The sequence below is a fragment of the Stigmatopora nigra genome, chromosome 16, assembly GCF_051989575.1.
Source record: "Stigmatopora nigra isolate UIUO_SnigA chromosome 16, RoL_Snig_1.1, whole genome shotgun sequence".
Taxonomy (NCBI): domain Eukaryota; kingdom Metazoa; phylum Chordata; class Actinopteri; order Syngnathiformes; family Syngnathidae; genus Stigmatopora; species Stigmatopora nigra.
In genome coordinates, this window is record NC_135523.1 from 12,691,050 (window position 1) to 12,714,006 (window position 22,957).

The following is a 22,957-nucleotide window of genomic DNA, read 5'->3' on the forward strand; positions in this document are numbered from 1 at the left end:
ATGTTTATGGTTGGGAATCTGGTTATGGTTGGGGTTATGGTTTAGGTTAGGGTTATTGTTAGGGGTTGGGGTTATGGTTTGGGTTAGGAATATTGTAAGGGATAAGGGGTTATGGTTTGGGTTTTGGTTATGGTTGGGGTTATGGTTCGGGTTAGGGTTATTGTTAGGGGTTGGGGTTATGGTTTGGGTAAGGGTTATTGTTAGGGGTTGGGTTTATGGTTTGGGTTAGGGTTATTGCTAGGGGTTATGTTTTGGGTTATGGTTATGGTTATGGGTTGGGTTAGGGTTTGGGTTATGGGTTGGGTTATGGGTTGGGTTATGGTTTGGGTTCGGGTTATGGTTTGGGTTAGGGTTATTGTTAGGGGTTGGGGGTTATGGTTTGGGTTAGGGTTATTGTTAGGGGTTGGGGGTTATGGTTTGGGTTATGGTTATGGTTGGGGTTATGGCTATGGATGGGATTATGGTTTGGGTTAGGGTTCTTGTTAGGGGTTTGGGTTAGGGTTATTGTTAGAAGTTAGGCGTTATGGTTTAGGTTATGGTTGGGGTTATGGTTTAGGTTAGGGTTATTGTTAGGGGTTGGGGTTATGGTTTGGGTTAGGGTTATCTTAAGGGATTAGGGGTTATGGTTTGGGTTAGGGTTCTTGTTAGGGGTTTGGGTTAGGGTTATTGTTAGAAGTTAGGGGTTATGGTTTGGGTTATGGTTGGGGTTATGGTTTAGGTTAGGGTTATTGTTAGGGGTTGGGGTTATGGTTTGGGTTAGGGTTATTTTAAGGGATTAGGGGTTATGGTTGGGGTTATGGTTTGGGTTAGGGTTATTGTTAGGGGTTGGAGTTATGGTTTGGTTTAGGGTTAATGTTGGGAGTTAGGGGTTATGTTTTGGGTTATGGTTATGGTTTGGGTTATGGTTATGGTTGGGGTTATGGTTGGGGTTATGGTTGGGGTTATGGTTGGGGTTATGGTTGGGGTTATGGTTGGGGTTATGGTTGGGGTTATGGTTGGGGTTATGGTTGGGGTTATGGTTGGGGTTATGGTTGGGGTTATGGTTGGGGTTATGGCTATGGTTGGGAATATGGTTTTGGTTGGGGTTATGGTTATGGTTGGGAATCTGGTTATGGTTGGGGTTAAGGTTTGGGTTAGGGTTATGGTTTGGGTTCGGGTTATGGTTTGGGTTAGGGTTATTGTTAGGGGTTTGGGGTTATGGTTGGGGTTATGGCTGTGGATGGGATTATGGTTTGGGTTAGGGTTCTTGTTAGGGGTTTGGGTTAGGGTTATTGTTAGAAGTTAGGGGTTATGGTTTAGGTTAGGGTTACTGTTGGGGTTATGGTTTGGGTTAGGGTTATTGTTAGGGGTTGGAGTTATGGTATGGTTTAGGGTTAATGTTGGGAGTTAGGGGTTATGTTTTGGGTTATGGTTATGGTTGGGGTTATGGTTTAGGTTAGGGTTATTGTTAGGGGTTGGGGTTATGGTTTGGGTTAGGGTTATTGTTAGGGGTTATGGTTTGGGTTATGGTTATGGTTGGGGTTATGGTTATGGTTTGGGTTATGTTTATGGTTTGGGTTATGTTTATGGTTGGGAATCTGGTTATGGTTGGGGTTATGGTTTAGGTTAGGGTTATTGTTAGGGGTTGGGGTTATGGTTTGGGTTAGGAATATTGTAAGGGATAAGGGGTTATGGTTTGGGTTTTGGTTATGGTTGGGGTTATGGTTCGGGTTAGGGTTATTGTTAGGGGTTGGGGTTATGGTTTGGGTAAGGGTTATTGTTAGGGGTTGGGTTTATGGTTTGGGTTAGGGTTATTGCTAGGGGTTATGTTTTGGGTTATGGTTATGGTTATGGGTTGGGTTAGGGTTTGGGTTATGGGTTGGGTTATGGGTTGGGTTATGGTTTGGGTTCGGGTTATGGTTTGGGTTAAGGTTATTGTTAGGGGTTGGGGGTTATGGTTTGGGTTATGGTTATGGTTGGGGTTATGGCTATGGATGGGATTATGGTTTGGGTTAGGGTTCTTGTTAGGGGTTTGGGTTAGGGTCATTGTTAGAAGTTAGGCATTATGGTTTAGGTTATGGTTGGGGTTATGGTTTAGGTTAGGGTTATTGTTAGGGGTTGGGGTTATGGTTTGGGTTAGGGTTATCTTAAGGGATTAGGGGTTATGGTTTGGGTTAGGGTTATTGTTAGGGGTGTGGGTTAGGGTTATTGTTAGAAGTTAGGGGTTATGGTTTGGGTTATGGTTGGGGTTATGGTTTAGGTTAGGGTTATTGTTAGGGGTTGGGGTTATGGTTTGGGTTAGGGTTATTTTAAGGGATTAGGGGTTATGGTTTGGGTTTTGGTTATGGTTGGGGTTATGGTTTGGGTTAGGGTTATTGTTAGGGGTTGGAGTTATGGTTTGGTTTAGGGTTAATGTTGGGAGTTAGGGGTTATGTTTTGGGTTATGGTTATGGTTTGGGTTATGGTTATGGTTGGGGTTATGGTTTAGGTTAGGGTTATTGTTAGGGGTTGGGGTTATGGTTTGGGTTAGGGTTATTGTTAGGGGTTATGGTTTGGGTTATGGTTATGGTTGGGGTTATGGTTATGGTTTGGGTTAAGTTTTGGGTTAGGTTTTGGGTTAGGTTTTGGGTTAGGTTTTGGGTGAGGTTTTGGGTGAGGTTTTGGGTGAGGTTTTGGGTGAGGTTTTGGGTGAGGTTTTGGGTAAGGTTTTGGGTTAGGTTTTGGGTTAGGTTTATTGTTAGGGGTTGGGGTTATGGTTTGGGTTAGCGTTATTTTTAGGATTCAGGGGTTATGGTTTGGCTTATGGTTATTGTTGGGGTTATGGTTATGGATGGGATTATGGTTTGGGTTAGGGTTATTGTTGGGGGTTGGGTGTTATGGTTTGGGTTATGGTTATGGTTTGGGTTATGGTTATGGTTGGGGTTATGGTTTGGGTTAGGGTTATTGTAAGGGGTTATGGTTTGGGTTAGGGATATTGTTAGGGGTTAGGGGTTATGGTTTGGGTTAGGGTTGGGGTTATGGTTGGGGTTATGGTTGGGGTTATGGTTATGGTTATGGTTATGGTTATGGTTGGGGTTATGGTTGGGGTTATGGTTGGGGTTATGGTTGGGGTTATGGTTGGGGTTATGGTTGGGGTTATGGTTGGGGTTATGGTTGGGGTTATGGTTGGGGTTATGGTTGGGGTTATGGTTGGGGTTATGGTTGGGGTTATGGTTGGGGTTATGGTTGGGGTTATGGCTATGGTTGGGAATATGGTTTTGGTTGGGGTTATGGTTATGGTTGGGAATCTGGTTATGGTTGGGGTTAAGGTTTGGGTTAGGGTTATGGTTTGGGTTAGGGTTATGGTTTGGGTTAGGGTTATGGTTTGGGTTAGGGTTATGGTTTGGGTTATGGTTTGGGTTCGGGTTATGGTTTGGGTTCGGGTTATGGTTTGGGTTAGGGTTATTGTTAGGGGTTTGGGGTTATGGTTGGGGTTATGGCTGTGGATGGGATTATGGTTTGGGTTAGGGTTCTTGTTAGGGGTTTGGGTTAGGGTTATTGTTAGAAGTTAGGGGTTATGGTTTAGGTTAGGGTTATTGTTGGGGTTATGGTTTGGGTTAGGGTTATTGTTAGGGGTTGGAGTTATGGTATGGTTTAGGGTTAATGTTGGGAGTTAGGGGTTATGTTTTGGGTTATGGTTATGGTTGGGGTTATGGTTTAGGTTAGGGTTATTGTTAGGGGTTGGGGTTATGGTTTGGGTTAGGGTTATTGTTAGGGGTTATGGTTTGGGTTATGGTTATGGTTGGGGTTATGGTTATGGTTTGGGTTATGTTTATGGTTTGGGTTATGTTTATGGTTGGGAATCTGGTTATGGTTGGGGTTATGGTTTAGGTTAGGGTTATTGTTAGGGGTTGGGGTTATGGTTTGGGTTAGGAATATTGTAAGGGATAAGGGGTTATGGTTTGGGTTTTGGTTATGGTTGGGGTTATGGTTCGGGTTAGGGTTATTGTTAGGGGTTGGGGTTATGGTTTGGGTAAGGGTTATTGTTAGGGGTTGGGTTTATGGTTTGGGTTAGGGTTATTGCTAGGGGTTATGTTTTGGGTTATGGTTATGGGTTGGGTTAGGGTTTGGGTTATGGGTTGGGTTATGGGTTGGGTTATGGTTTGGGTTCGGGTTATGGTTTGGGTTAGGGTTATTGTTAGGGGTTGGGGGTTATGGTTTGGGTTAGGGTTATTGTTAGGGGTTGGGGGTTATGGTTTGGGTTATGGTTATGGTTGGGGTTATGGCTATGGATGGGATTATGGTTTGGGTTAGGGTTCTTGTTAGGGGTTTGGGTTAGGGTTATTGTTAGAAGTTAGGCGTTATGGTTTAGGTTATGGTTGGGGTTATGGTTTAGGTTAGGGTTATTGTTAGGGGTTGGGGTTATGGTTTGGGTTAGGGTTATCTTAAGGGATTAGGGGTTATGGTTTGGGTTAGGGTTCTTGTTAGGGGTTTGGGTTAGGGTTATTGTTAGAAGTTAGGGGTTATGGTTTGGGTTATGGTTGGGGTTATGGTTTAGGTTAGGGTTATTGTTAGGGGTTGGGGTTATGGTTTGGGTTAGGGTTATTTTAAGGGATTAGGGGTTATGGTTGGGGTTATGGTTTGGGTTAGGGTTATTGTTAGGGGTTGGAGTTATGGTTTGGTTTAGGGTTAATGTTGGGAGTTAGGGGTTATGTTTTGGGTTATGGTTATGGTTTGGGTTATGGTTATGGTTGGGGTTATGGTTGGGGTTATGGTTGGGGTTATGGTTGGGGTTATGGTTGGGGTTATGGTTGGGGTTATGGTTGGGGTTATGGTTGGGGTTATGGTTGGGGTTATGGTTGGGGTTATGGTTGGGGTTATGGTTGGGGTTATGGCTATGGTTGGGAATATGGTTTTGGTTGGGGTTATGGTTATGGTTGGGAATCTGGTTATGGTTGGGGTTAAGGTTTGGGTTAGGGTTATGGTTTGGGTTCGGGTTATGGTTTGGGTTAGGGTTATTGTTAGGGGTTTGGGGTTATGGTTGGGGTTATGGCTGTGGATGGGATTATGGTTTGGGTTAGGGTTCTTGTTAGGGGTTTGGGTTAGGGTTATTGTTAGAAGTTAGGGGTTATGGTTTAGGTTAGGGTTATTGTTGGGGTTATGGTTTGGGTTAGGGTTATTGTTAGGGGTTGGAGTTATGGTATGGTTTAGGGTTAATGTTGGGAGTTAGGGGTTATGTTTTGGGTTATGGTTATGGTTGGGGTTATGGTTTAGGTTAGGGTTATTGTTAGGGGTTGGGGTTATGGTTTGGGTTAGGGTTATTGTTAGGGGTTATGGTTTGGGTTATGGTTATGGTTGGGGTTATGGTTATGGTTTGGGTTATGTTTATGGTTTGGGTTATGTTTATGGTTGGGAATCTGGTTATGGTTGGGGTTATGGTTTAGGTTAGGGTTATTGTTAGGGGTTGGGGTTATGGTTTGGGTTAGGAATATTGTAAGGGATAAGGGGTTATGGTTTGGGTTTTGGTTATGGTTGGGGTTATGGTTCGGGTTAGGGTTATTGTTAGGGGTTGGGGTTATGGGTTGGGTAAGGGTTATTGTTAGGGGTTGGGTTTATGGTTTGGGTTAGGGTTATTGCTAGGGGTTATGTTTTGGGTTATGGTTATGGTTATGGGTTGGGTTAGGGTTTGGGTTATGGGTTGGGTTATGGGTTGGGTTATGGGTTGGGTTATGGTTTGGGTTCGGGTTATGGTTTGGGTTAAGGTTATTGTTAGGGGTTGGGGGTTATGGTTTGGGTTATGGTTATGGTTGGGGTTATGGCTATGGATGGGATTATGGTTTGGGTTAGGGTTCTTGTTAGGGGTTTGGGTTAGGGTTATTGTTAGAAGTTAGGCGTTATGGTTTAGGTTATGGTTGGGGTTATGGTTTAGGTTAGGGTTATTGTTAGGGGTTGGGGTTATGGTTTGGGTTAGGGTTATCTTAAGGGATTATGGGTTATGGTTTGGGTTAGGGTTCTTGTTAGGGGTGTGGGTTAGGGTTATTGTTAGAAGTTAGGGGTTATGGTTTGGGTTATGGTTGGGGTTATGGTTTAGGTTAGGGTTATTGTTAGGGGTTGGGGTTATGGTTTGGGTTAGGGTTATTTTAAGGGATTAGGGGTTATGGTTTGGGTTTTGGTTATGGTTGGGGTTATGGTTTGGGTTAGGGTTATTGTTAGGGGTTGGAGTTATGGTTTGGTTTAGGGTTAATGTTGGGAGTTAGGGGTTATGTTTTGGGTTATGGTTATGGTTTGGGTTATGGTTATGGTTGGGGTTATGGTTTAGGTTAGGGTTATTGTTAGGGGTTGGGGTTATGGTTTGGGTTAGGGTTATTGTTAGGGGTTATGGTTTGGGTTATGGTTATGGTTGGGGTTATGGTTATGGTTTGGGTTAAGTTTTGGGTTAGGTTTTGGGTTAGGTTTTGGGTGAGGTTTTGGGTGAGGTTTTGGGTGAGGTTTTGGGTGAGGTTTTGGGTGAGGTTTTGGGTGAGGTTTTGGGTAAGGTTTTGGGTTAGGTTTTGGGTTAGGTTTATTGTTAGGGGTTGGGGTTATGGTTTGGGTTAGGGTTATTGTTAGGGGTTAGGGGTTATGGTTTGGGTTATGGTAATGGTTGGGGTAATGGTTTAGGTTAGGGTTATTGTTGGGGTTATGGTTTGGGTTAGGGTTATTGTTAGGGGTTGGAGTTGTGGTATGGTTTAGGGTTAATGTTGGGAGTTAGGGGTTATGTTTTGGGTTATGGTTATGGTTGGGGTTATGGTTTAGGTTAGGGTTATTGTTAGGGGTTGGGGTTATGGTTTGGGTTAGGGTTATTGTTAGGGGTTATGGTTTGTGTTATGGTTATGGTTGGGGTTATGGTTATGGTTTGGGTTATGTTTATGGTTTGGGTTATGTTTATGGTTGGGAATCTGGTTATGGTTGGGGTTATGGTTTAGGTTAGGGTTATTGTTAGGGGTTGGGGTTATGGTTTGGGTTAGGAATATTGTAAGGGATAAGGGGTTATGGTTTGGGTTTTGGTTATGGTTGGGGTTATGGTTCGGGTTAGGTTTATTGTTAGGGGTTGGGGTTATGGTTTGGGTAAGGGTTATTGTTAGGGGTTGGGTTTATGGTTTGGGTTAGGGTTATTGCTAGGGGTTATGTTTTGGGTTATGGTTATGGTTATGGGTTGGGTTAGGGTTTGGGTTATGGATTGGGTTATGGGTTGGGTTATGGTTTGGGTTCGGGTTATGGTTTGGGTTAGGGTTATTGTTAGGGGTTGGGGGTTATGGTTTGGGTTATTGTTATGGTTGGGGTTATGGCTATGGATGGGATTATGGTTTGGGTTAGGGTTCTTGTTAGGGGTTTGGGTTAGGGTTATTGTTAGAAGTTAGGCGTTATGGTTTAGGTTATGGTTGGGGTTATGGTTTAGGTTAGGGTTATTGTTAGGGGTTGGGGTTATGGTTTGGGTTAGGGTTATCTTAAGGGATTAGGGGTTATGGTTTGGGTTAGGGTTCTTGTTAGGGGTTTGGGTTAGGGTTATTGTTAGAAGTTAGGGGTTATGGTTTGGGTTATGGTTGGGGTTATGGTTTAGGTTAGGGTTATTGTTAGGGGTTGGGGTTATGGTTTGGGTTAGGGTTATTTTAAGGGATTAGGGGTTATGGTTTGGGTTTTGGTTATGGTTGGGGTTATGGTTTGGGTTAGGGTTATTGTTAGGGGTTGGAGTTATGGTTTGGTTTAAGGTTAATGTTGGGAGTTAGGGGTTATGTTTTGGGTTATGGTTATGGTTTGGGTTATGGTTATGGTTGGGGTTATGGTTTAGGTTAGGGTTATTGTTAGGGGTTGGGGTTATGGTTTGGGTTAGGGTTATTGTTAGGGGTTATGGTTTGGGTTATGGTTATGGTTGGGGTTATGGTTATGGTTTGGGTTAAGTTTTGGGTTAGGTTTTGGGTTAGGTTTTGGGTTAGGTTTTGGGTTAGGTTTTGGGTGAGGTTTTGGGTGAGGTTTTGGGTGAGGTTTTGGGTGAGGTTTTGGGTGAGGTTTTGGGTTAGGTTTTGGGTGAGGTTTTGGGTGAGGTTTTGGGTGAGGTTTTGGGTGAGGTTTTGGGTGAGGTTTTGGGTGAGGTTTTGGGTTAGGTTTTGGGTTAGGTTTATTGTTAGGGTTATTGTTAGGGGTTGGGGTTATGGTTTGGGTTAGGGTTATTGTTAGGGGTTATGGTTTGGGTTATGGTTATGGTTGGGGTTATGGTTATGGTTTGGGTTAAGTTTTGGGTTAGGTTTTGGGTTAGGTTTTGGGTTAGGTTTTGGGTTAGGTTTTGGGTGAGGTTTTGGGTGAGGTTTTGGGTGAGGTTTTGGGTGAGGTTTTGGGTTAGGTTTTGGGTGAGGTTTTGGGTGAGGTTTTGGGTGAGGTTTTGGGTGAGGTTTTGGGTGAGGTTTTGGGTGAGGTTTTGGGTTAGGTTTTGGGTTAGGTTTATTGTTAGGGGTTGGGGTTATGGTTTGGGTTATGGTTTAGGTTAGGGTTATTGTTAGGGGTTGGGGTTATGGTTTGGGTTAGGGTTATTATTAGGGGTTATGGTTTGGGTTAGGGATATTGTTAGGGGTTAGGGGTTATGGTTTGGGATAGGGTTATTGTTAGGGGTTGGGGTTATGGTTTGGGTTATGGTTGGGGTTATGGTTGGGGTTATGGTTGGGGTTATGGTTGGAGTTATGGTTGGGGTTATGGTTAGGGTTATGGTTAGGGTTGGGGTTCTGGTTGGGGTTATGGCTAAGGTTGGGAATATGGTTTTGGTTGGGGTTATGTTTATGGTTGGGAATCTGGTTATGGTTGGGGTTATGGTTTACGTTAGGGTTATTGTTAGGGGTTGGGGTTATGGTTTGGGTTAGGAATATTGTAAGGGATAAGGGGTTATGGTTTGGGTTTTGGTTATGGTTGGGGTTATGGTTCGGGTTAGGGTTATTGTTAGGGGTTGGGGTTATGGTTTGGGTTAGGGTTATTGTTAGGGGTTGGGGTTATGGTTTGGGTTAGGGTTATTGCTAGGGGTTATGTTTTGGGTTATGGTTATGGGTTGGTGTTACGGCTGGCAGCCTGGACACACACTATGTAGGAGGTGTGTGCTTTCCTTTCTTTACTGGTATCTGCCACTGTGGCTCCACCCCTGTGACAGAGCCCTGCCCAGGCCAACACGGCTGTAATTAATTCCCCAATCATCCCTCCTGCCCTTATTTAAAGCCTTTTCAGTTGTCAGTTCACCCTTTGCCCTTGCCCTGGCCTTTGCCCTTGTCCTTGATGCCTTGCTGAGTTGCAGGCTTGTGAGTATGTTACTCCCTGTTATATTTTGTATGTGTTGTTAATGATTTTGGGTTGCATAGGGGGACTTCTTGAGATAATTTTAGACACCCATGGGTATACATATAGTTTGTGCATTTAGACACAGTTATTCCCCTGTCTAGATTATATTACATCAGTTTAACAGTGGCATCCTTCGGTCTTATTTCCTGTATTTTGTGGGTGTTCATTTGAACACCTGTCTGGGAGGGGTTTTTTACCGTGTTTATTTGAGGGTGCCACTTTAATATCTCGTGCTTCCCCTATGTTATCCCGTAGTCTGTTTTATTGACTTTATTGTAAATAAAAATAACTGAAGGCTACTTGCAATGTGTGTCCGAACTCATCTTTGACCGAACCTGTCTGCTGTGATAGTTGCGACTCCCTGGTATATCATACCCCAGGGGGAGTCGTAACAGTTGGGTTAGGGTTATTGTTTGTGGTTGGGGTTATGGTTTGGGTTAGGGTTATTGTTAGGGTTATGGTTATGGTTTGGGTTAGAGTTATTGTTAGGGGTTGGGGTAATAGTTTGTGTTAGGGTTATTGTTAGGGTTTAGGGGTTATGGTTTGGTTTACGGTTATGGTTAAGGTTATGGTTGGGGTTATGGTTTGGGTTAGCGTTATTTTTAGGGGTTAGGGGTTATGGTTTGGGTTATGGTTATTGTTGGGGTTACTGTTATGGATGGGATTATGGTTTGGGTTAGGGTTATTGTTAGGGGTTGGGGTAATAGTTTGTGTTAGGGTTATTGTTAGGGTTTAGGCGTTATGGTTTGGTTTACGGTTATGGTTAAGGTTATGGTTGGGGTTATGGTTTGGGTTAGCGTTATTTTTAGGATTCAGGGGTTATGGTTTGGCTTATGGTTATTGTTGGGGTTATGGTTATGGATGGGATTATGGTTTGGGTTAGGGTTATTGTTGGGGGTTGGGTGTTATGGTTTGGGTTAGGGTTATTGTTGGGGGTTGGGTGTTATGGTTTGGGTTATGGTTATGGTTTGGGTTATGGTTATGGTTGGGGTTATGGTTTGGGTTAGGGTTATTGTAAGGGGTTATGGTTTGGGTTAGGGATATTGTTAGGGGTTAGGGGTTATGGTTTGGGTTAGGGTTGGGGTTATGGTTGGGGTTATGGTTGGGGTTATGGTTGGGGTTATGGTTATGGTTATGGTTGGGGTTATGGTTGGGGTTATGGTTGGGGTTATGGTTGGGGTTATGGTTGGGGTTATGGTTGGGGTTATGGTTGGGGTTATGGTTGGGGTTATGGTTGGGGTTATGGTTGGGGTTATGGCTATGGTTGGGAATATGGTTTTGGTTGGGGTTATGGTTATGGTTGGGAATCTGGTTATGGTTGGGGTTAAGGTTTGGGTTAGGGTTATGGTTTGGGTTAGGGTTAGGGTTATGGTTTGGGTTAGGGTTATGGTTTGGGTTCGGGTTATGGTTTGGGTTCGGGTTATGGTTTGGGTTCGGGTTATGGTTTGGGTTAGGGTTATTGTTAGGGGTTTGGGGTTATGGTTGGGGTTATGGCTGTGGATGGGATTATGGTTTGGGTTAGGGTTCTTGTTAGGGGTTTGGGTTAGGGTTATTGTTAGAAGTTAGGGGTTATGGTTTAGGTTAGGGTTATTGTTGGGGTTATGGTTTGGGTTAGGGTTATTGTTAGGGGTTGGAGTTATGGTATGGTTTAGGGTTAATGTTGGGATTTAGGGGTTATGTTTTGGGTTATGGTTATAGTTGGGGTTATGGTTTAGGTTAGGGTTATTGTTAGGGGTTGGGGTTATGGTTTGGGTTAGGGTTATTGTTAGGGGTTATGGTTTGGGTTATGGTTATGGTTGGGGTTATGGTTATGGTTTGGGTTATGTTTATGGTTTGGGTTATGTTTATGGTTGGGAATCTGGTTATGGTTGGGGTTATGGTTTAGGTTAGGGTTATTGTTAGGGGTTGGGGTTATGGTTTGGGTTAGGAATATTGTAAGGGATAAGGGGTTATGGTTTGGGTTTTGGTTATGGTTGGGGTTATGGTTCGGGTTAGGGTTATTGTTAGGGGTTGGGGTTATGGTTTGGGTAAGGGTTATTGTTAGGGGTTGGGTTTATGGTTTGGGTTAGGGTTATTGCTAGGGGTTATGTTTTGGGTTATGGTTATGGTTATGGGTTGGGTTAGGGTTTGGGTTATGGGTTGGGTTATGGGTTGGGTTATGGGTTGGGTTATGGGTTGGGTTATGGTTTGGGTTATGGTTTGGGTTCGGGTTATGGTTTGGGTTAGGGTTATTGTTAGGGGTTGGGGGTTATGGTTTGAGTTAGGGTTATTGTTAGGGGTTGGGGGTTATGGTTTGGGTTATGGTTATGGTTGGGGTTATGGCTATGGATGGGATTATGGTTTGGGTTAGGGTTCTTGTTAGGGGTTTGGGTTAGGGTTATTGTTAGAAGTTAGGCGTTATGGTTTAGGTTATGGTTGGGGTTATGGTTTAGGTTAGGGTTATTGTTAGGGGTTGGGGTTATGGTTTGGGTTAGGGTTATCTTAAGGGATTAGGGGTTATGGTTTGGGTTAGGGTTCTTGTTAGGGGTTTGGGTTAGGGTTATTGTTAGAAGTTAGGGGTTATGGTTTGGGTTATGGTTGGGGTTATGGTTTAGGTTAGGGTTATTGTTAGGGGTTGGGGTTATGGTTTGGGTTAGGGTTATTTTAAGGGATTAGGGGTTATGGTTTGGGTTTTGGTTATGGTTGGGGTTATGGTTTGGGTTAGGGTTATTGTTAGGGGTTGGAGTTATGGTTTGGTTTAGGGTTAATGTTGGGAGTTAGGGGTTATGTTTTGGGTTATGGTTATGGTTTGGGTTATGGTTATGGTTGGGGTTATGGTTTAGGTTAGGGTTATTGTTAGGGGTTGGGGTTATGGTTTGGGTTAGGGTTATTGTTAGGGGTTATGGTTTGGGTTATGGTTATGGTTGGGTTTATGGTTATGGTTTGGGTTAAGTTTTGGGTTAGGTTTTGGGTTAGGTTTTGGGTTAGGTTTTGGGTTAGGTTTTGGGTTAGGTTTTGGGTGAGGTTTTGGGTGAGGTTTTGGGTGAGGTTTTGGGTTAGGTTTTGGGTTAGGTTTTGGGTGAGGTTTTGGGTGAGGTTTTGGGTGAGGTTTTGGGTTAGGTTTTGGGTTAGGTTTTGGGTTAGGTTTTGGGTTAGGTTTATTGTTAGGGGTTGGGGTTATGGTTTGGGTTATGGTTTAGGTTAGGGTTATTGTTAGGGGTTGGGGTTATGGTTTGGGTTAGGGTTATTATTAGGGGTTATGGTTTGGGTTAGGGATATTGTTAGGGGTTAGGGGTTATGGTTTGGGTTAGGGTTATTGTTAGTGGTTGGGGTTATGGTTTGGGTTATGGTTGGGGTTATGGTTGGGGTTATGGTTGGGGTTATGGTTGGAGTTATGGTTGGGGTTATGGTTAGGGTTATGGTTAGGGTTGGGGTTATGGTTGGGGTTATGGCTAAGGTTGGGAATATGGTTTTGGTTGGGGTTATGTTTATGGTTGGGAATCTGGTTATGGTTGGGGTTATGGTTTACGTTAGGGTTATTGTTAGGGGTTGGGGTTATGGTTTGGGTTAGGAATATTGTAAGGGATAAGGGGTTATGGTTTGGGTTTTGGTTATGGTTGGGGTTATGGTTCGGGTTAGGGTTATTGTTAGGGGTTGGGGTTATGGTTTGGGTTAGGGTTATTGTTAGGGGTTGGGGTTATGGTTTGGGTTAGGGTTATTTTAAGGGATTAGGGGTTATGGTTTGGGTTAGGGTTCTTGTTAGGGGTTTGGGTTAGGGTTATTGTTAGAAGTTAGGGGTTATGGTTTGGGTTATGGTTGGGGTTATGGTTTAGGTTAGGGTTATTGTTAGGGGTTGGGGTTATGGTTTGGGTTAGGGTTATTTTAAGGGATTAGGGGTTATGGTTTGGGTTTTGGTTATGGTTGGGGTTATGGTTTGGGTTAGGGTTATTGTTAGGGGTTGGAGTTATGGTTTGGTTTAGGGTTAATGTTGGGAGTTAGGGGTTATGTTTTGGGTTATGGTTATGGTTTGGGTTATGGTTATGGTTGGGGTTATGGTTTAGGTTAGGGTTATTGTTAGGGGTTGGGGTTATGGTTTGGGTTAGGGTTATTGTTAGGGGTTATGGTTTGGGTTATGGTTATGGTTGGGTTTATGGTTATGGTTTGGGTTAAGTTTTGGGTTAGGTTTTGGGTTAGGTTTTGGGTTAGGTTTTGGGTGAGGTTTTGGGTGAGGTTTTGGGTGAGGTTTTGGGTGAGGTTTTGGGTTAGGTTTTGGGTTAGGTTTTGGGTTAGGTTTTGGGTTAGGTTTTGGGTGAGGTTTTGGGTGAGGTTTTGGGTGAGGTTTTGGGTGAGGTTTTGGGTTAGGTTTTGGGTTAGGTTTTGGGTTAGGTTTATTGTTAGGGGTTGGGGTTATGGTTTGGGTTATGGTTTAGGTTAGGGTTATTGTTAGGGGTTGGGGTTATGGTTTGGGTTAGGGTTATTATTAGGGGTTATGGTTTGGGTTAGGGATATTGTTAGGGGTTAGGGGTTATGGTTTGGGTTAGGGTTATTGTTAGGGGTTGGGGTTATGGTTTGGGTTATGGTTGGGGTTATGGTTGGGGTTATGGTTGGGGTTATGGTTGGAGTTATGGTTGGGGTTATGGTTAGGGTTATGGTTAGGGTTGGGGTTATGGTTGGGGTTATGGCTAAGGTTGGGAATATGGTTTTGGTTGGGGTTATGTTTATGGTTGGGAATCTGGTTATGGTTGGGGTTATGGTTTACGTTAGGGTTATTGTTAGGGGTTGGGGTTATGGTTTGGGTTAGGAATATTGTAAGGGATAAGGGGTTATGGTTTGGGTTTTGGTTATGGTTGGGGTTATGGTTCGGGTTAGGGTTATTGTTAGGGGTTGGGGTTATGGTTTGGGTTAGGGTTATTGTTATGGGTTGGGGTTATGGTTTGGGTTAGGGTTATTGCTAGGGGTTATGTTTTGGGTTATGGTTATGGGTTGGTGTTACGGCTGGCAGCCTGGACACACACTATGTAGGAGGTGTGTGCTTTCCTTTCTTTACCGGTATCTGCCACTGTGGCTCCACCCCTGTGACAGAGCCCTGCCCAGGCCAACACGGCTGTAATTAATTCCCCAATCATCCCTCCTGCCCTTATTTAAAGCCTTTTCAGTTGTCAGTTCACCCTTTGCCCTTGCCCTGGCCTTTGCCCTTGTCCTTGATGCCTTGCTGAGTTGCAGGCTTGTGAGTATGTTACTCCCTGTTATATTTTGTATGTGTTGTTAATGATTTTGGGTTGCATAGGGGGACTTCTTGAGATAATTTTAGACACCCATGGGTATACATATAGTTTGTGCATTTAGACACAGTTATTCCCCTGTCTAGATTATATTACATCAGTTTAACAGTGGCATCCTTCGGTCTTATTTCCTGTATTTTGTGGGTGTTCATTTGAACACCTGTCTGGGAGGGGTTTTTTACCGTGTTTATTTGAGGGTGCCACTTTAATATCTCGTGCTTCCCCTATGTTATCCCGTAGTCTGTTTTATTGACTTTATTGTAAATAAAAATAACTGAAGGCTACTTGCAATGTGTGTCCGAACTCATCTTTGACCGAACCTGTCTGCTGTGATAGTTGCGACTCCCTGGTATATCATACCCCAGGGGGAGTCGTAACAGTTGGGTTAGGGTTATTGTTTGTGGTTGGGGTTATGGTTTGGGTTAGGGTTATTGTTAGGGTTATGGTTATGGTTTGGGTTAGAGTTATTGTTAGGGGTTGGGGTAATAGTTTGTGTTAGGGTTATTGTTAGGGTTTAGGGGTTATGGTTTGGTTTACGGTTATGGTTAAGGTTATGGTTGGGGTTATGGTTTGGGTTAGCGTTATTTTTAGGGGTTAGGGGTTATGGTTTGGGTTATGGTTATTGTTGGGGTTACTGTTATGGATGGGATTATGGTTTGGGTTAGGGTTATTGTTAGGGGTTGGGGTAATAGTTTGTGTTAGGGTTATTGTTAGGGTTTAGGCGTTATGGTTTGGTTTACGGTTATGGTTAAGGTTATGGTTGTGGTTATGGTTTGGGTTAGCGTTATTTTTAGGATTCAGGGGTTATGGTTTGGCTTATGGTTATTGTTGGGGTTATGGTTATGGATGGGATTATGGTTTGGGTTAGGGTTATTGTTGGGGGTTGGGTGTTATGGTTTGGGTTATGGTTATGGTTTGGGTTATGGTTATGGTTGGGGTTATGGTTTGGGTTAGGGTTATTGTAAGGGGTTATGGTTTGGGTTAGGGATATTGTTAGGGGTTAGGGGTTATGGTTTGGGTTAGGGTTGGGGTTATGGTTGGGGTTATGGTTGGGGTTATGGTTGGGGTTATGGTTATGGTTGGGAATCTGGTTATGGTTGGGGTTAAGGTTTGGGTTAGGGTTATGGTTTGGGTTAGGGTTATGGTTTGGGTTATGGTTTGGGTTCGGGTTATGGTTTGGGTTCGGGTTATGGTTTGGGTTAGGGTTATTGTAAGGGGTTATGGTTTGGGTTAGGGATATTGTTAGGGGTTAGGGGTTATGGTTTGGGTTAGGGTTATGGCTATGGTTGGGAATATGGTTTTGGTTGGGGTTATGGTTATGGTTGGGAATCTGGTTATGGTTGGGGTTAAGGTTTGGGTTAGGGTTATGGTTTGGGTTAGGGTTATGGTTTGGGTTATGGTTTGGGTTCGGGTTATGGTTTGGGTTCGGGTTATGGTTTGGGTTCGGGTTATGGTTTGGGTTAGGGTTATTGTTAGGGGTTTGGGGTTATGGTTGGGGTTATGGCTGTGGATGGGATTATGGTTTGGGTTAGGGTTCTTGTTAGGGGTTTGGGTTAGGGTTATTGTTAGAAGTTAGGGGTTATGGTTTAGGTTAGGGTTATTGTTGGGGTTATGGTTTGGGTTAGGGTTATTGTTAGGGGTTGGAGTTATGGTATGGTTTAGGGTTAATGTTGGGAGTTAGGGGTTATGTTTTGGGTTATGGTTATGGTTGGGGTTATGGTTTAGGTTAGGGTTATTGTTAGGGGTTGGGGTTATGGTTTGGGTTAGGGTTATTGTTAGGGGTTATGGTTTGGGTTATGGTTATGGTTGGGGTTATGGTTATGGTTTGGGTTATGTTTATGGTTTGGGTTATGTTTATGGTTGGGAATCTGGTTATGGTTGGGGTTATGGTTTAGGTTAGGGTTATTGTTAGGGGTTGGGGTTATGGTTTGGGTTAGGAATATTGTAAGGGATAAGGGGTTATGGTTTGGGTTTTGGTTATGGTTGGGGTTATGGTTCGGGTTAGGGTTATTGTTAGGGGTTGGGGTTATGGTTTGGGTAAGGGTTATTGTTAGGGGTTGGGTTTATGGTTTGGGTTAGGGTTATTGCTAGGGGTTATGTTTTGGGTTATGGTTATGGTTATGGGTTGGGTTAGGGTTTGGGTTATGGGTTGGGTTATGGGTTGGGTTATGGGTTGGGTTATGGTTTGGGTTCGGGTTATGGTTTGGGTTAGGGTTATTGTTAGGGGTTGGGGGTTATGGTTTGGGTTAGGGTTATTGTTAGGGGTTGGGGGTTATGGTTTGGGTTATGGTTATGGTTGGGGTTATGGCTATGGATGGGATTATGGTTTGGGTTAGGGTTCTTGTTAGGGGTTTGGGTTAGGGTTATTGTTAGAAGTTAGGCGTTATGGTTTAGGTTATGGTTGGGGTTATGGTTTAGGTTAGGGTTATTGTTAGGGGTTGGGGTTATGGTTTGGGTTAGGGTTATCTTAAGGGATTAGGGGTTATGGTTTGGGTTAGGGTTCTTGTTAGGGGTTTGGGTTAGGGTTATTGTTAGAAGTTAGGGGTTATGGTTTGGGTTATGGTTGGGGTTATGGTTTAGGTTAGGGTTATTGTTAGGGGTTGGGGTTATGGTTTGGGTTAGGGTTATTTTAAGGGATTAGGGGTTATGGTTTGGGTTTTGGTTATGGTTGGGGTTATGGTTTGGGTTAGGGTTATTGTTAGGGGTTGGAGTTATGGTTTGGTTTAGGGTTAATGTTGGGAGTTAGGGGTTATGTTTTGGGTTATGGTTATGGTTTGGGTTATGGTTATGGTTGGGGTTATGGTTTAGGTTAGGGTTATTGTTAGGGGTTGGGGTTATGGTTTGGGTTAGGGTTATTGTTAGGGGTTATGGTTTGGGTTATGGTTATGGTTGGGTTTATGGTTATGGTTTGGGTTAAGTTTTGGGTTAGGTTTTGGGTTAGGTTTTGGGTTAGGTTTTGGGTTAGGTTTTGGGTGAGGTTTTGGGTGAGGTTTTGGGTGAGGTTTTGGGTTAGGTTTTGGGTTAGGTTTTGGGTTAGGTTTTGGGTGAGGTTTTGGGTGAGGTTTTGGGTGAGGTTTTGGGTTAGGTTTTGGGTTAGGTTTTGGGTTAGGTTTATTGTTAGGGGTTGGGGTTATGGTTTGGGTTATGGTTTAGGTTAGGGTTATTGTTAGGGGTTGGGGTTATGGTTTGGGTTAGGGTTATTATTAGGGGTTATGGTTTGGGTTAGGGATATTGTTAGGGGTTAGGGGTTATGGTTTGGGTTAGGGTTATTGTTAGGGGTTGGGGTTATGGTTTGGGTTATGGTTGGGGTTATGGTTGGGGTTATGGTTGGGGTTATGGTTGGAGTTATGGTTGGGGTTATGGTTAGGGTTATGGTTAGGGTTGGGGTTATGGTTGGGGTTATGGCTAAGGTTGGGAATATGGTTTTGGTTGGGGTTATGTTTATGGTTGGGAATCTGGTTATGGTTGGGGTTATGGTTTACGTTAGGGTTATTGTTAGGGGTTGGGGTTATGGTTTGGGTTAGGAATATTGTAAGGGATAAGGGGTTATGGTTTGGGTTTTGGTTATGGTTGGGGTTATGGTTCGGGTTAGGGTTATTGTTAGGGGTTGGGGTTATGGTTTGGGTTAGGGTTATTGTTAGGGGTTGGGGTTATGGTTTGGGTTAGGGTTATTGCTAGGGGTTATGTTTTGGGTTATGGTTATGGGTTGGTGTTACGGCTGGCAGCCTGGACACACACTATGTAGGAGGTGTGTGCTTTCCTTTCTTTACCGGTATCTGCCACTGTGGCTCCACCCCTGTGACAGAGCCCTGCCCAGGCCAACACGGCTGTAATTAATTCCCCAATCATCCCTCCTGCCCTTATTTAAAGCCTTTTCAGTTGTCAGTTCACCCTTTGCCCTTGCCCTGGCCTTTGCCCTTGTCCTTGATGCCTTGCTGAGTTGCAGGCTTGTGAGTATGTTACTCCCTGTTATATTTTGTATGTGTTGTTAATGATTTTGGGTTGCATAGGGGGACTTCTTGAGATAATTTTAGACACCCATGGGTATACATATAGTTTGTGCATTTAGACACAGTTATTCCCCTGTCTAGATTATATTACATCAGTTTAACAGTGGCATCCTTCGGTCTTATTTCCTGTATTTTGTGGGTGTTCATTTGAACACCTGTCTGGGAGGGGTTTTTTACCGTGTTTATTTGAGGGTGCCACTTTAATATCTCGTGCTTCCCCTATGTTATCCCGTAGTCTGTTTTATTGACTTTATTGTAAATAAAAATAACTGAAGGCTACTTGCAATGTGTGTCCGAACTCATCTTTGACCGAACCTGTCTGCTGTGATAGTTGCGACTCCCTGGTATATCATACCCCAGGGGGAGTCGTAACAGTTGGGTTAGGGTTATTGTTTGTGGTTGGGGTTATGGTTTGGGTTAGGGTTATTGTTAGGGTTATGGTTATGGTTTGGGTTAGAGTTATTGTTAGGGGTTGGGGTAATAGTTTGTGTTAGGGTTATTGTTAGGGTTTAGGGGTTATGGTTTGGTTTACGGTTATGGTTAAGGTTATGGTTGGGGTTATGGTTTGGGTTAGCGTTATTTTTAGGGGTTAGGGGTTATGGTTTGGGTTATGGTTATTGTTGGGGTTACTGTTATGGATGGGATTATGGTTTGGGTTAGGGTTATTGTTAGGGGTTGGGGTAATAGTTTGTGTTAGGGTTATTGTTAGGGTTTAGGCGTTATGGTTTGGTTTACGGTTATGGTTAAGGTTATGGTTGGGGTTATGGTTTGGGTTAGCGTTATTTTTAGGATTCAGGGGTTATGGTTTGGCTTATGGTTATTGTTGGGGTTATGGTTATGGATGGGATTATGGTTTGGGTTAGGGTTATTGTTGGGGGTTGGGTGTTATGGTTTGGGTTAGGGTTATTGTTGGGGGTTGGGTGTTATGGTTTGGGTTATGGTTATGGTTTGGGTTATGGTTATGGTTGGGGTTATGGTTTGGGTTAGGGTTATTGTAAGGGGTTATGGTTTGGGTTAGGGATATTGTTAGGGGTTAGGGGTTATGGTTTGGGTTAGGGTTGGGGTTATGGTTGGGGTTATGGTTGGGGTTATGGTTGGGGTTATGGTTATGGTTATGGTTGGGGTTATGGTTGGGGTTATGGTTGGGGTTATGGTTGGGGTTATGGTTGGGGTTATGGTTGGGGTTATGGTTGGGGTTATGGTTGGGGTTATGGTTGGGGTTATGGTTGGGGTTATGGTTGGGGTTATGGCTATGGTTGGGAATATGGTTTTGGTTGGGGTTATGGTTATGGTTGGGAATCTGGTTATGGTTGGGGTTAAGGTTTGGGTTAGGGTTATGGTTTGGGTTAGGGTTAGGGTTATGGTTTGGGTTAGGGTTATGGTTTGGGTTATGGTTTGGGTTCGGGTTATGGTTTGGGTTCGGGTTATGGTTTGGGTTCGGGTTATGGTTTGGGTTAGGGTTATTGTTAGGGGTTTGGGGTTATGGTTGGGGTTATGGCTGTGGATGGGATTATGGTTTGGGTTAGGGTTCTTGTTAGGGGTTTGGGTTAGGGTTATTGTTAGAAGTTAGGGGTTATGGTTTAGGTTAGGGTTATTGTTGGGGTTATGGTTTGGGTTAGGGTTATTGTTAGGGGTTGGAGTTATGGTATGGTTTAGGGTTAATGTTGGGATTTAGGGGTTATGTTTTGGGTTATGGTTATAGTTGGGGTTATGGTTTAGGTTAGGGTTATTGTTAGGGGTTGGGGTTATGGTTTGGGTTAGGGTTATTGTTAGGGGTTATGGTTTGGGTTATGGTTATGGTTGGGGTTATGGTTATGGTTTGGGTTATGTTTATGGTTTGGGTTATGTTTATGGTTGGGAATCTGGTTATGGTTGGGGTTATGGTTTAGGTTAGGGTTATTGTTAGGGGTTGGGGTTATGGTTTGGGTTAGGAATATTGTAAGGGATAAGGGGTTATGGTTTGGGTTTTGGTTATGGTTGGGGTTATGGTTCGGGTTAGGGTTATTGTTAGGGGTTGGGGTTATGGTTTGGGTAAGGGTTATTGTTAGGGGTTGGGTTTATGGTTTGGGTTAGGGTTATTGCTAGGGGTTATGTTTTGGGTTATGGTTATGGTTATGGGTTGGGTTAGGGTTTGGGTTATGGGTTGGGTTATGGGTTGGGTTATGGGTTGGGTTATGGGTTGGGTTATGGTTTGGGTTATGGTTTGGGTTATGGTTTGGGTTCGGGTTATGGTTTGGGTTAGGGTTATTGTTAGGGGTTGGGGGTTATGGTTTGAGTTAGGGTTATTGTTAGGGGTTGGGGGTTATGGTTTGGGTTATGGTTATGGTTGGGGTTATGGCTATGGATGGGATTATGGTTTGGGTTAGGGTTCTTGTTAGGGGTTTGGGTTAGGGTTATTGTTAGAAGTTAGGCGTTATGGTTTAGGTTATGGTTGGGGTTATGGTTTAGGTTAGGGTTATTGTTAGGGGTTGGGGTTATGGTTTGGGTTAGGGTTATCTTAAGGGATTAGGGGTTATGGTTTGGGTTAGGGTTCTTGTTAGGGGTTTGGGTTAGGGTTATTGTTAGAAGTTAGGGGTTATGGTTTGGGTTATGGTTGGGGTTATGGTTTAGGTTAGGGTTATTGTTAGGGGTTGGGGTTATGGTTTGGGTTAGGGTTATTTTAAGGGATTAGGGGTTATGGTTTGGGTTTTGGTTATGGTTGGGGTTATGGTTTGGGTTAGGGTTATTGTTAGGGGTTGGAGTTATGGTTTGGTTTAGGGTTAATGTTGGGAGTTAGGGGTTATGTTTTGGGTTATGGTTATGGTTTGGGTTATGGTTATGGTTGGGGTTATGGTTTAGGTTAGGGTTATTGTTAGGGGTTGGGGTTATGGTTTGGGTTAGGGTTATTGTTAGGGGTTATGGTTTGGGTTATGGTTATGGTTGGGTTTATGGTTATGGTTTGGGTTAAGTTTTGGGTTAGGTTTTGGGTTAGGTTTTGGGTTAGGTTTTGGGTTAGGTTTTGGGTGAGGTTTTGGGTGAGGTTTTGGGTGAGGTTTTGGGTTAGGTTTTGGGTTAGGTTTTGGGTGAGGTTTTGGGTGAGGTTTTGGGTGAGGTTTTGGGTTAGGTTTTGGGTTAGGTTTTGGGTTAGGTTTATTGTTAGGGGTTGGGGTTATGGTTTGGGTTATGGTTTAGGTTAGGGTTATTGTTAGGGGTTGGGGTTATGGTTTGGGTTAGGGTTATTATTAGGGGTTATGGTTTGGGTTAGGGATATTGTTAGGGGTTAGGGGTTATGGTTTGGGTTAGGGTTATTGTTAGTGGTTGGGGTTATGGTTTGGGTTATGGTTGGGGTTATGGTTGGGGTTATGGTTGGGGTTATGGTTGGAGTTATGGTTGGGGTTATGGTTAGGGTTATGGTTAGGGTTGGGGTTATGGTTGGGGTTATGGCTAAGGTTGGGAATATGGTTTTGGTTGGGGTTATGTTTATGGTTGGGAATCTGGTTATGGTTGGGGTTATGGTTTACGTTAGGGTTATTGTTAGGGGTTGGGGTTATGGTTTGGGTTAGGAATATTGTAAGGGATAAGGGGTTATGGTTTGGGTTTTGGTTATGGTTGGGGTTATGGTTCGGGTTAGGGTTATTGTTAGGGGTTGGGGTTATGGTTTGGGTTAGGGTTATTGTTAGGGGTTGGGGTTATGGTTTGGGTTAGGGTTATCTTAAGGAATTAGGGGTTATGGTTTGGGTTAGGGTTCTTGTTAGGGGTTTGGGTTAGGGTTATTGTTAGAAGTTAGGGGTTATGGTTTGGGCTATGGTTGGGGTTATGGTTTAGGTTAGGGTTATTGTTAGGGGTTGGGGTTATGGTTTGGGTTAGGGTTATTTTAAGGGATTAGGGGTTATGGTTTGGGTTTTGGTTATGGTTGGGGTTATGGTTTGGGTTAGGGTTATTGTTAGGGGTTGGAGTTATGGTTTGGTTTAGGGTTAATGTTGGGAGTTAGGGGTTATGTTTTGGGTTATGGTTATGGTTTGGGTTATGGTTATGGTTGGGGTTATGGTTTAGGTTAGGGTTATTGTTAGGGGTTGGGGTTATGGTTTGGGTTAGGGTTATTGTTAGGGGTTATGGTTTGGGTTATGGTTATGGTTGGGTTTATGGTTATGGTTTGGGTTAAGTTTTGGGTTAGGTTTTGGGTTAGGTTTTGGGTTAGGTTTTGGGTGAGGTTTTGGGTGAGGTTTTGGGTGAGGTTTTGGGTGAGGTTTTGGGTTAGGTTTTGGGTTAGGTTTTGGGTTAGGTTTTGGGTGAGGTTTTGGGTGAGGTTTTGGGTGAGGTTTTGGGTGAGGTTTTGGGTTAGGTTTTGGGTTAGGTTTTGGGTTAGGTTTATTGTTAGGGGTTGGGGTTATGGTT